At 60.1% G+C, this 12718-nt stretch overlaps 2 protein-coding genes across 7 annotated transcripts in view; one reads left to right on the forward strand and one right to left on the reverse strand.

The window, feature by feature from the left end:
* The window catches only part of Tfap4 (transcription factor AP-4), a 43862-nt gene extending 41144 nt beyond the window's left edge, over positions 1 to 2718 (reverse strand). Inside the window, exon 1 of one of the 2 annotated variants that reach the window (XR_013427114.1) lies at positions 1 to 2718. The gene's annotated coding sequence lies outside the window, so the exon portion shown is untranslated. The other variant, XM_040276838.2, reaches the window with a different exon arrangement.
* Glis2 (GLIS family zinc finger 2) overlaps positions 992 to 12718 on the forward strand; it is a 20025-nt gene continuing 8298 nt past the window's right edge. For 2 of the 5 annotated variants that reach the window (XM_078024556.1, XM_078024557.1), the window contains exon 1: positions 994 to 1101. The gene's annotated coding sequence lies outside the window, so the exon portion shown is untranslated. Of the gene's footprint in view, positions 1102 to 4100; positions 4131 to 12718 lie in introns of all 5 variants that reach the window. The other 3 variants (XM_078024555.1, XM_078024553.1, XM_078024558.1) reach the window with 3 other exon arrangements.

Raw genomic sequence — 12718 nt, forward strand, 5'->3', positions numbered from 1 at the left:
TAACAGAGAGGTCCAGGCGGGATGGAGGACCTCGCAGCGTTCAGAGGCTGGGGACCTAGGTTGTCCCAATTGCTGTCACCAAGACAGTGGAAGCCCGGATTGTTCCGATCCGGGCCTTGTCCTTATTCCACCGTGAAGTAAACTGAGGCCAAGGGGAAGGCAGGGACCCTCCACGTCGCATGGGCGCGACGGGCCGAGCAAAGCCTCGAACCCGGTTTGCGTCGTTTGGAATCGGGAGCGGCCTTTGCTTGTGCGTTCCTGGAACTGGGCTGGGCGGAGAAATCAGGGCCTGCGGAGAGGCATTCCTGCCGCCTTCCCAGCTGCCCGAGGCCGCGGGGGGCCTGGCCAAGGTGACCCCGCAGGAGGCGGCAAGGGTCCCCGCCCCCTCGGCCGCTGAGATCTTCACCATCTTCCCGGTCTTCGGGGCTTTTCCTCTGGGCCCACGCGCCCGCCCCACTCCCGGGCTTCCCCGAGGGCGGGATATCTCGGTCTCTCCCGCCCCCCCAGGCCACCTCCGGGCCGTGTCCTAGCGCTGCCCTCGGGCCGGGGGCGGGGCCGCGGGGGGGCGAGCAGGACGAGCGTCTCGGCGGCGACCCGGGCTGCCTCCCGCCCTCCCGGTGCCCGCTCCCGCGGCCGCCCGCCCTTCCTCCCCTCCCCAGGCCCAGCCGGCCTCCCCCTCCCCCCGGCGCGCACGCCCCGCCTGGCAGCTGGCGCCCCGGGCCTGGGGCCGCCGCGGCGAGAGGGGTTTGCAGCGAGGGCGGGAGCGGGCGAGCCGGCGCGCGAGGGAGGGAGGCCGCCCCCCGCGCCCCTCCTCCTCGCCCTCCTCCGCGGCCGCCGGTCCCTCCTCCCGCCGCCTCCCTCCTCCCTCCTCCCTCCCTCTCTAAGACATCCCCGCACGGCCGGGCCGCCGCGGCCACCTTCCCTGCCCGAGCTGCAGATGTGGCGGAGCGGCCGGGCGCCGGGCGGCCGTGCCAGGGGAGCCCGCGCCCCGTGAGCCTCGCGCCCCGGCCCCCGCCCGCCCCGGCCTCTCCCCCGCTCGCCCCCCACCGCCCCCGACCGCCGGAGCCCGCAGCCGGGAGCACGACCGCCCCCGCCGCCGAGGTAGGAACCCCCGGGCGCGGCGCGGTGGGGACGGGACTGGGTGGGGAGCTCGCCTGCCGCGCGGGGGCTGCGGGGCCGTGGGGCCCGAGGGCCCCGAGGGTCGCCTCCCCCTCGCGCGTCTGCGCCTCGCCCCGGGCCATTGTGAGCCCTCGCCGAGGCCCCTGCATTCGCTTGCTCGCTGGCTCGCGCGCTCCCTCCCTCGCCGGCTCCCTGGCCCCGTCCCTCGGTCTTTCGGTCTTTCTCCTCCCTCCTTCCCTCCCTCGGTCCGGAGGCCGGGACCAGCCGCGGCCGGGCCCGGAGCCGGCGCAAACTTCAGCGGGGAAGTTGGGTGGACGCGGTGGGGGTGCGCTGCGAGGTGAGAGGTGGGCACCCGGACCCTGGGCACGAAGTTGTCTGGGGCAGCAGGGCAGCCGCCCCTCCCCGTGGCTGCGTCCGAGCTGTTGCTAGTAAGGGGTTTGGAAGGTGCCTCCCTTGTCCCGGAAAGTCTCCCTTCTGCTGTCTATAGCACGCCCAGGAAGGGCCAGGATGGGGGCGTCCCTGAGGGTCAGCACTGAGAGCTGAAATCCTGTCTAGTGCTTGGTTTTCTTCTGCCCTCTGGGTGGAAGCAGGTGAGGCCCTGGCAGGGTGGGGAGGGCAGGGGTATCCAGAAGTACTAGATGGGGTGGAAGAGGGGGGTGAGGCAGGTGCATCCCCGGGGGAGGGAGATGCCTGCGCCTGCTTCTTGCTGGCCCCCTGGGATGGGACTGGAATCCTGGCTGGCACCTGGAGGCCTTGGCACACTGCCCTGCTCAGCAGGGTACTCAGGCCACAGCAGTGCAGCATGCAGGCTGTCTGCCTGTCCAGGAGGGCCCGCCCAGCCCAGCCAGAGGGTGGCCCTGGGAGCAATGGTTACAGGGAGCTGCCTGGCCCTGCCCTGGGGCCTGGGAAGCTGGAAGGGATACTGGGAGGAGCCCTGGGCCCCCAGCCATCATAGACTGGGATCTTGGCTCTGGAGGGAAAGCTTGACACTAAGGGGGCAGCCAGGCCAGTAGGGGACTTGGCCAAAGCCTGGGCTCCTGTGGGTTTTGTCTGGTCTAGGGATACTGCCTGAGCCATGGTGCTTGAATCTGGCACATTGAGTGGTAGGCAGCCATCCTGCTGTCCTGGCATCCTGGAGGGAAGGTGGGGCCCAGCTGGTGCTTGGGAAAGACAGCATAGAGACCCTGTGCTCCTCGAGGGCTTTCTGAAATCCCCAGCTCAGTGAATGGAAAGTGGCCCCTTCAGCCTGCCCACCCATCTACCCCTTCCCAGGCCCCATTCTGGTGCCACAGTACCACAGCTGTCCCAGCCCAGCCCACACATCCCTCCCTGGTGACCTCGGAGCCCTCCCCCTCTGCTCCTCCTTCTCCCCTCTGGGCCCAGGCTGGGCCTCCCAGCTGGCCCTGACCCACACTGGGGGAGGGGCTGCACCTGGGGGGCCCTTCCCAGTACACTCCCCTTGAGGCACTCCAGCCCTGCCCAGCCCATTTCTCAGCCCAACCCCAGCTCCTCTCAGCCCTGTCTGCAGCCAGCCAAGCAGGACTCAGTGATGGGGTTAGAGCATTGGTTTTTTGGGTTGGGGACCCCTTGGAAGCAGCCCTGTTTTCCTTAGCCTTTTCCCCTCCCCCTCCTTTCCGGAGCTGCCATTAGTGCTGACCCCCTGACCCCCTATGCCTGCCCGCCCTTCCCTGTCTGTGACCTTTGACCTTTGGTGTTAAATCCCTCCAGCTGGGGCTCTTCAGCCCCTGAGTGACCCTGGCCCAGGCCCCCTGGGGGGCCTCTCCCTGCTCCTGGCTCTTAGTGCAGGGACACCTGCCAGTCCCTCCCTCACCAATAGGGAGGGGGTGCCCTGGGAAGCCAGACAGTGAGTCACCTCACTTCCAGGCATCACTGCTTTGGGGTCAGTGGCTTTTGGGGATTTGCTGGAGTCAAGCCACAGTCTGTAGGGTGAATGGGAAAAGCTCCTGGCCTGGGAGTCTGATGTTCTGGGTTCAAGTCTTGGCTCTGTCACCAATTTGCAGGGGCCTTGGCCCAGGTTCCTCCCCACTCTGGGCCTCAGTTTCCTCATCTGTAGAACTGAGGGGTCAGACAAGGTGAGCTTCCTGAGCTCCAGAGTCCAAGAGAAAACTGGGCAGGCGGGTATGGGGAGAAAGGAAAGGATAGGTCCAACAAAAGCCAACTCTCAATTATCCGTGGGTGGAGCCAGTATGAATAACTGGATGCCACAGACATCCCAAAACCTCATTTTAAACAATCGCGTGAACCGCTTCCCCCCCAAAGCTTTTGTTTCTGAAAAGCCCAGCTGTGAACGGGTAGCCATGGCCATTTCTTCTGCCTGGGCTCCCCTTGCAGGGAGTACAAGTGGGGGACCAGAGGGTAAACTGGCCGCTGGAAGACAAAGTTCTGCCAGGCCCCCTGCTTGGGCCCTGGAGTGGGGCTAGACCCTACCTCTACCTCCCCAAGCTCCTTTCCATCTCCTTTCCTGGCTTGGCCTTGGCTCCAGGTTAGGTGGTCTTCTGGCCACCTAACCCTTCCAGGGTCTGCTTGTTGGTATGGAAGAAAGAATGTTGGCCCCACAACATTTTTCCAAGTGCATTTCTACCTACCAGGCTGAATTTCCCACTGGGTGAGAAGGGCGGAACCAGTGCTGGGCAGAGTTTGGGGCAATCCCTGCATGAGAGAGGGGGGCAGCAGCTGTGGCTAGGGGACCAGATGTTGAGGCTGGGGCCTGCAGAGCTCTCTGGGAGGTGTGCTGGGGAAGACTGCCGCTCCTGGCTCGTCCCTGCAGCTCCACAGGCCTCCATAGGTTCTGCATCCTAGGGGAGGCCAAGGAGGCCCCTTACCCAAGTGGGAAATTCGGATTTTAAAGGAAAGGCCCTGAGTTGGATGGGATGAGTGGGGGGTGCCGCCTTTTCTGAGACTGTAGGAAGCTCCCCTGGATCCCTCCTCTACTCAGGTTATGGTTATTTTATCTTTTACAGATGACTGAGGCCAGAGGGGACATCTGGAAGGTACTGGGGGATCCTCCCTTCACCCAAAAGTGCCCGTATCAGGGTTGAGGGCCCTCCCTGGTTGTCAGGGCTATGTGCTAAGCAACAAAGGAGCCTCTCCTGAGCTGGGCGCAGTGGTGCACGCCTGTAATCTTAGCTCCAGAGGCTGAGGCAGGGGGATCATGAGTTCAAAGCCAGTCTCAGCAATGATGAGGTGCTAAGCAACTCAGTGAGACTCTGTCTCCAAATAAAATACAAAATAGGGCTTGGGGTGTGGGGATGTGGTTGAGTGCCCCTCGGTTCCCAGTACCCTCCCTCCAAAAAAAGGAGGCTTTCCCAGATGATGAAGGGATCTCAGGAGCCAGCTGAAAAGATACAGCATTCCTCCCTCTGCCTTACTGCCTCCTCTCAAGGCTGTGAAGGGTCCCCAGAGACTGGCTGAGGTCTCAACTTCTACTGGGGATTCATCTTTTTTTTTTTTTTTTTAAACGTTTATATTTTAGTTGTAGGTGGACACAATACCTTTAAATTTTTTTTTTTTTAAATTTTGTTAGTTGTATATGGACTCAATGCCTTTATTTGTTTTTGTGCGGTGCTAGGATCGAACTCAGAGCCCCACACCTGCGAGGCAAGTGCTCCACCACTGAGCCACAACTCCAGCCCCCTTTGTTTTATTTTTATGTGGTGCTGAGGATCGAACCTAGTATCTCACAGATGCTAGGCGAGCACTCTTCCTCTGAGCCACAACCTCAGCCCGTGGGGGTTCATATTCTAGGGGACACCAGAGCCAGATCGAGGTGGGACATCATCTCTGCTCAAGCCCTGGGTGTAAGGACTATGGCCCTAGCAAGGCTCATGGGACATGGCTGCTGGCCCCTGGGTTTCTGAGGTGTCTGCTTAGGGTCCCACCTGGTAAATCCTAATTCAGATGTGCCAAGGGTGGGCACTGGATATTTTCAACAAGCACCTCTAGTGCTGATAGGCCACAGTCTAGCCACTGTTTCCATCTCAGGGACAGGAAAGAACTCACCGATGATGCGTGTGGAGTGGGGGAATCTTTCACAGGGGCATAGCCTAGGCAGACCCAGGTTTCTCTCCTCTTCCAACTTGGTCCTATAAGCCTTAGCTATCTCTCCAATTAATAAAGTTTCATCCTTAGGTTCCCAAGCAGGACAGGAGGTGGTATACTGGGTGGGGGGAACACCTTGTAAGGATCCCTGGAAAAAACCCAACCACCACAAAAGCCTTCCACTGGCCTGGTGAACTTTGCTGGGGCCTGCATCCCTCACCTGATGCTGCTGTGTTAACCTGGTGGAGAGACCCACGTATCCCCAGTTAACAGAGGAAACTGAGGCTCAGGGTGGAAAACTGCAATGGGCATGTGGGCCTGCTATGGCTAGGGATCCTGGCAGCTAGCTACCCTGCCTGGGAGTAGCAGGGCCCTTGCTCTGGAGGGAGGTTGGCCAGGTGACTGTGTGCCCTGGTCCCCCAGCCTGTCCCTCCCCTGGAGGTGTCTCATCCCCAACCCCACAACTCAGCTCCAGGCCTCTCCACAAGAGATGGGAGGTGGGAGGCCTGGCCCTCCTCCCCCTTCCTGCTCTGGGGCTCAGGGACCCTCCCAGGCCAAGGCCTCCGGGAGCCTCCTTTACAGTTGGTCCCCAAGGAGTCCAGAAGTCCAACCTGGGAGGCCCTTCTGCAGTCCTGTGATTCCTCCCTCTAAGGGTCTCCAGGCCGGGCGGTCTCCGAGGCCGTGGCTCTGGGTCCATTCTCCCACCCCAGATGGAATGAGGCTCTGGCTGGCTGGCGGCAGGCTGGGAGGGGCCTGAGAAGCATGAAGATGGAAAGTGATTCCAGTTGAGGGACTTCCCATCTGGCCCTGGTGGGGGTTGGGTGTCTTCTAGTGCCCTGACTATGGAGGTGGCTATGTGGCCTTCTATGTCCTTTGTCTTTGCTGCCCAGAGAAGCCAGGTGTAGTACCCATATGGGAAGGGGCCCAGCCTATTGGTGGGACGTGTGTATGCACCTGTTCTCTGGCCTTGGCAGACAGGACCTCACACCCAGTCCCTGGTTCCCTCCTCCTGTGGCTAAGGGTGGTGGGAAGCCAGTGGAGGCCCCGGGAGACCCTTGAGGCAACTGAGTCAGACCACGGCTGGGAGCATCTAGAACAGTCCTGCCCTATGGTCAAGGTCCAACATGGGCACAGTGTGCCCCACTGGCACTGTAAAAGGTGTGTGGGGGAAACTCAGGACCTTAGGAATTTGGGGGTTGGCTTGAAGTGACATGAGGTCAGGGAAGATCAGAGGGGAATGAGGGCCTAGGGCTACTAGGCCTTGACCCCAACTCTACTCCTGGCCCCAATTCACTGCAAGGGCCTGATGTGAGGTAGATGTGTCCATAGGAAGTGTCATTCCCTTGTCTCTATTATACTGTCACTCCCTTATCCCAGACTGCCTGGGCTAGTTCTCCTTGGGCCTTGCCCTCTTTCATCCAGAGCCCCACTGTCCACTGCCACACCTCCATGCACACTGACCCCAGCTGTGATGCCCCTTATCCCAGGCTGTAGGGTCCTCCATCATCCTCCCTGTTCAGAAGTCCCTCCCGCCCCCCCCCAACACAAACTATGTGTTGCAAACTATGCATCAAGGACATAAACTGGTTGCCTTGCTTGGTCTTATGGATCTTGGGACCTGCCTAATCTTTTTCCCTTTGGAAGGAAAAGGATGGGATAGTTTTGGAAGCTGCCTTATCTTCCGGATTTGCTTTCCACCCCGAGGGGGGGGAGGAAGAGCATGGGGTGGAGCCTGAGGTTGTTTGGTGCCCTGTGGTACCTGGTCTTGCCTGGCTATCTGGGGCTCTGGGCCAGGGTCAGCTGGGAGTGGCAGGAGATGAAATGGAGGAGCTAGGCCCTTCCAGTCATCTCAGCTGACCAGGGTGATCCATATTGTCTCTTCCTACCCCTTGTCTAGGTATTTACCTGGGTCCCTTGCCCCAGACAGAATGAAGAGACATTTGTGTTAGGGGACATGGCCCTGCTTCTAACCTTGGGAAGCCACTTCCCTCTTTGAGCCTCAAGCCCTCATACCTTTCTGCTTCACCTGATGGGGAGACAAGAAATGAGTCTACTCATTTGCTCCAACATCCACTGAGGACCAAGTGCTTGGGAGAGGGAAGAGCAGGTGCAAGGATGTCATGTGAGGTGGGTGACTGTGATGTTCTAATGCCAGTCCCACTCCAGGCCAGCTGCATCCTTTCAAAATGGGGAAACGGGCTTGCATCACCAGATCAGGCCTGTTTATCGATCATGGATCCCAAGGACTTCATATTGCTGCCCAGTTCAGTCTGGGGGCAGGGGCCATGGGAAATGGGGCAGCAGTTTATGGGTTAAGGTCTTCCCTTTTTCATCCTCAGTGGACTTGGAGCTGCCCAGGGCCCCAGAGGTATTCCTGCCTACTCCAAGTCTTCCTTCTTAAAAGGAGGTTCTGAAAGTTAGATGCAGGGAGGGGATACCTGAAGATAAGGGTCAGGAGACAGTGTACAGGACACTTCAAGGACCAGGCACACTCAGCATGCTCAAGAGCTGATGACTTTGTGGCATTAGTGATGTATTAACAAGTGCTTGGACCCAAGCTGTGTGCAGCAAGTAGCAGGGGGCCACTGTTGGGTGAGGCACCCTGCCTTCAACAGGGGCACATCCCCATTCAGGGGGCTCTTGGGCAACGGGAAGAGGCTGAAGCCAGAGAGGGTGAATCGGGGAAGACTTCCTGGAGGACACAGGCAGGAGGGAAGTGACAGCTAGAGACTTGGAAGTTGTGAAGCAGGAGCTGGCACCTGAGAGGCCAGGATACTGAGAAAGGGAAGAGCTAAAGGGGCAAGCCAGAGGACAGGAGACTCTGGGATGAAAGGGCAGGTGACATTCTCCTCTACAAAGAGAACACTTCATGGCTCCCCAGTCCAGGCCTCTCCTATGGTCCTCTTCCTCTGCTGCCTTTCCTTGGGCTCTGGAGTGAGGAGGTGACTCCCTGCTGCACTGCTGTGTTCTCTATGACCTTGGCAGTTCATTTGGAAATTGGAGAGAATACTGCCTCATTCATGGGGCCTCCAGGATGAACCAGGATGGTCCCCAACAAGGGCAAGGGACCCCATACTCCTGCCCCGAGATTCCTCACCCCACATCCATGACTGACTCAGGTCTGCCCCAGTCCTCAGCAGAGCAGCATACCCCAACACTATTTCTGCACTGCCCATGTGTCTGGGTGCCCTTAAGGCCTGGTTCCATCTGACTTCTCATGGGGCACCTGGAACCTAGCAGAGGGCCTGGTTTGGAATGCACAAATGAGGCGGGAGAGAAGGGCCAGAGTCCAGAGACTGCCTTACCCGCTTTCTGCTCTCCAAGTTGGCAGGTGCAGTTGTTCAAAGTGGTCTGCCTCCGGGGTGATGGGAGAGGTGGGCCACAAACACTGCATTGGTGGGGTATTGCCTGGGACTTGCAAGGTGCCTGGGGGTGGGTCTGCCTGCAGCCAGGTTTGGTTTGGGAAGCAGTTTCCTTTCCTCTGGGGAACAGACCTCCAACCCCCTAACCCTAAGCAGAGGCTCCTGAGTCTTGGTTTCTGAGACTAGAGCAGGTTACCTTCATGTGTTGTGTGTGCTGTTTGTGTACAGGTGTAACATATGCATGTGCCTGTATGTCTGAAGGCTGGGGTGGGGGCGGGGGGTGTTGTTCCCATTCACCTCCTATGGGATTCTGCTCAATGTTTGTGCTGGCCCCAAAGAGCTCTGGTGAGTGGCCCAACTCAGCCCGCCCACCAGGCAGCAGTGCTGCCCATGCCTGGCCGTGTTGGGTGTGTGTCTGGCTCCCCAGTGTTGGCCCCTCCTAGGGATTTGGGCAGCCTGGCCCAGCCCTGCTGTCCCTCCCTCCTTCCTTCCCAGCCAGGCAGGCGGGTGTGGGGGCTGCTTGGCGTGCTTGCCTCTGGCTGAGGCCCAGGTGCAGGCGGTGCTCATAGCCCCATGCACCCCCCACAAGCTGGGCAGACAGGAAAATACCAGACATAGTTGTGCAAAGGTGGCTGCAGGCGGGCAGGCAGCAGGGGGTGGGGGCCACCAATGGAAGCCTGAGCCACCAGGACATGGTGAGGCCATTGTGCCAGGCTGGCCCTGTAGTATATGTCTGTATGAGGGTGCACGTGTGTGCTGGGACTCCCCTAGGCCTGGCATTACCCTCCCAGTTGGCAATGGACGAGGAAGTACATCTGGTGTGGGGCCGGTGAGGGGCACAGGGGAGACAGCCAGCATGCCTTCCAGCTGTAGCTCCCCAGTTACTACATGAGGCACCCCCTGCCCAGGGCTGGAAATGAGAATCATCAGGGTTACTAGTTAGTGGCAAGCAGGGGGACAAGGCTTGACCATTATCGGGATGCTTGAGTTACCAACCAGGAAACTGAACTCAAGAGTGATAGGGACCTGTCTGAGGCTTCACAGCCAGAGATGCCGCAGGGGGCTGCAACCAGGTAGCCTGACTCTGGTCTTGCTTTAAGAACATGAACACGCAGCATTCAGGGTTCCTGGCACACACTATCTTCAGGTGCTACTTAGCTGGGCACTTCCCTGAAGCCCCCATTACAGAGGACAGAGTTCAGATTTGGCTGGGCCACCTGGGTACCCCTTGTATCCCCATTGGGGTGGGCTGCTGGCTAGGTACCCTTGTGGGATAGGGAGGGGCTGTCTGCAGAGTCAGAGGTTTCCCAGGGAAGGCTAACCCCAGGGCCTTCCAGGAAGTGCTGCCTTCTCTGGCCCCTCTCCTGGGACTTGCTGGGCCAGGCCTCTGGACAAGCCCCTCCCTTAGGCCTGGGAGGAGGTCTGTCTCTGGCTAATCCAGGCTTTCAGTACTCAGGCTCTGGAAGGTGGCTAGGGCCTGCTGTGGTCACTCCACAGGACAGCAGAGGCCCAAGGCTTTCTTGAGGGGTAAAGATCAACCAGTAGTTTTGGCAAAGCCAAGATTCTCCCAGGTTAGGTTCTCCCCGCAACTGTCTGTGGGTATAGAGCCGAGAGCCAGTCCTGCTTTGAGCACCTTACAGCTCTAGACTGCCAAAGGCTGGGTACTCAGCAGTGGTGACAATTCATATGACAAGTTTTACTAAGTACCTACTATGTGATTGGCCCTGTTCTAGGTGCTGAACATGTCATACTAATGGGAAGCACCAAGTCAGGATTGGATATGTAGCATTACCTTGCTTTCTCCCCAAACCTCAGGTGGGATCCTGTTACTTTTATCATTCCACTTTATCCATGAGGATGGAGAGGCTCAGGTGACATGGGCAGGAAGTAGCAAGGCCAGGTTTGGGCCCCAGGTGGTCTGCTCCATATTTGGAGCCATGGCCTTCTGCCTGTCAGAAAGGGAAGCCCTGCCCCTGCCTTCCAGCCCAGGTGGCTGGGCAGCCTACTAGGGTGGAGCTCTTGGCTAGAGCAGGGAGCCACAGCCAGTTCCCAGGAATGTGGGGCTGTGGGGCCGTTTGCTTTGGCAGCATCTCTGCCTCCAGTGGGCCTCCCCACCCAGGTCTGCTCCCCCTGGTGCCCACCCACTGCCTTCCCTGCCGCCCCTTCTCCCAGGCTCTGCACTGAGACCCCACAAACCCCTTGGGAGGGGGTGCCTGGCCTAAGCTCTTGGGTCTACTTCTTCCCACATCCATGAGCACAGGAGAAAGTTTTGTCACTGACAAGCCACGTGACCCTGGACAGGCCACTTAAGTTTCTCTGAGCCTCAGTTTTTGCATCCAAGAACTGGGGATGAAACAGCACCTGCTGTAACAGGTGCCTCCCCTCTGGCCTTCCATTTAAACATCTGTTAAGAACAAGGTGCCCAAGCTGGACTTGCCACAGCTGACCAAAGGGGCAGTATCAGGACTATCCCAGGAATAAGGGGTACCCCTCAAGTTGCGCTTGGCAACACTGATACACTGGTGGTCACTCACCTGACCTACGCTGCTGGAGGGTGAGTAGGGAGGTTGCCCTAGTTTAACAGAGGGCTCTGTCCTCTCTGTTTCTGCCAAGGAAACTAGTCAAGTTAGGCTGTTTGTCAGTTCATAGTTCCTCATCTGTCACGCCCCACTCTGTCCAGTACAAATAACCCCCAACCCACCCTGCACTTCTGCCCCTCCAGGCTCAGGGCAGGAGGGACTTTATCCAGAGCCAGTTCTAGCAGTCTTCTGTTAGCCTGGTGACCTTGAGCCTCAGTTTCCCCACCAGGGTCGGGGCCTGCGGTTGGGAGGGTGGGGATAGAAGCACCCAGACCCGCCCTCTGGGGGTGGCAGTAGGGTTTACCGGGCCTGGCGTTGCAGCTGGGGGCCGCTGCAGCTGGGGGCCGTCTGCTCAGGACTGCCGCGGGGCGCACAATAGCAGCCATTGTCTTTGCCCGGCCAGCGGGGGGCCCGCCCAGCCCACCCTCCGGGTGACCCCCGCCCCAGGGTGGGGGAGGGCCGTCCACAGCCCCCTCCGCCCCGGTGGTCCCTGCGCCGCCCCCGCGCGCTTCCTCCTTTGCCGCCGCCGCTTCCTCCCGCTCCCTCCACTCTAATTAGTTCCTTTTGCAGCTGGAGAAGCCGCGCAAGGCCGGGCCGCGCGGCCTACCCGCGGGACGTCGGCGTGGGAGCGCCGCGCGCGTCCCCGGCCGCCCTGTGCTAGCGCTGCGAGCCGCGGCCGCGGGTCGCTGATCGCAGCTCCACGCCGCGGGAGCAGGGCGCGAGGCGCACGCCTTCCAACGCGCCGGGAGGTTCCGCGGGAGGGAGGTGACCTGCGGGTCGGCACGCTCCACCCCGCCACATCGGGCCCTGCACCTCGCCACCTGTCCGAGAGGGATGGGCTCCTGCCTCGGGACCGCTCCACCGCGAGGGAGAGACCTTGCGGACAAAGCGGCACTGGGTCCACCGCTGGCTAGGCTCGTCTTCTCTGAGCAAGGCAGGCGGCGCTCCGCCCTTCCGAGGGTCATCGCGCCCCGCCCCCCCAATGCCTTAAATCAGGTGACGGTGTGGCCAGTGCAGGAGGTGATGGGACTAAGGCATTAAAGAGAGCAGGAACCAGGCTCTCCTTCCTGCCCTTTTCATCCATCCCCAGAACAAAGAGCAGAGCCAAGCCGGTGCCTGTGGATGGGGGTGGGGAACGCTTTGAGGTTGGCCAAGATCAGAGCAGGAGTGGGGTTACAGGCCATCTCCCTAGGGGGTAGGTCCCTGCGGAGGGAAAATTCTAGGCAGGCTCCTCTTGGATGGGATTGCTAGGAAGTGAGGGCTTTGGGATGACTCCTTCCTTTCCCAGGAGCAGGAGGTGGTGCCTGGGCTGAGTTCTGGCTTCCGTAGGAATGAGCCCTTGCCTCCCTGGGTAGAACTCAGCACCAGGATGGGGGGGGGCTGGGGGGCTGGGCCTGCTGATGGGGGAACTGTGCCCCCCTATAGAGATGGCTTTTCTTGGGACCTCCCCAGTTTTGAGACAGGGAACCAGTTTTAGGGCAGGTTCAAAGAACAAGGTGACCCAGGGCCATGGCTCCTCCCACAGCTCCCTGGGAGGGGTGGAGGGGACAGTGGGGCAGGTGCCACAAGATGTTGCTTGGGCATCATTGCCAGCGAGAG

Source organism: Ictidomys tridecemlineatus, chromosome 10 (assembly GCF_052094955.1).
Source record: "Ictidomys tridecemlineatus isolate mIctTri1 chromosome 10, mIctTri1.hap1, whole genome shotgun sequence".
In the NCBI taxonomy this organism is placed as follows: Eukaryota; Metazoa; Chordata; class Mammalia; order Rodentia; family Sciuridae; genus Ictidomys; species Ictidomys tridecemlineatus.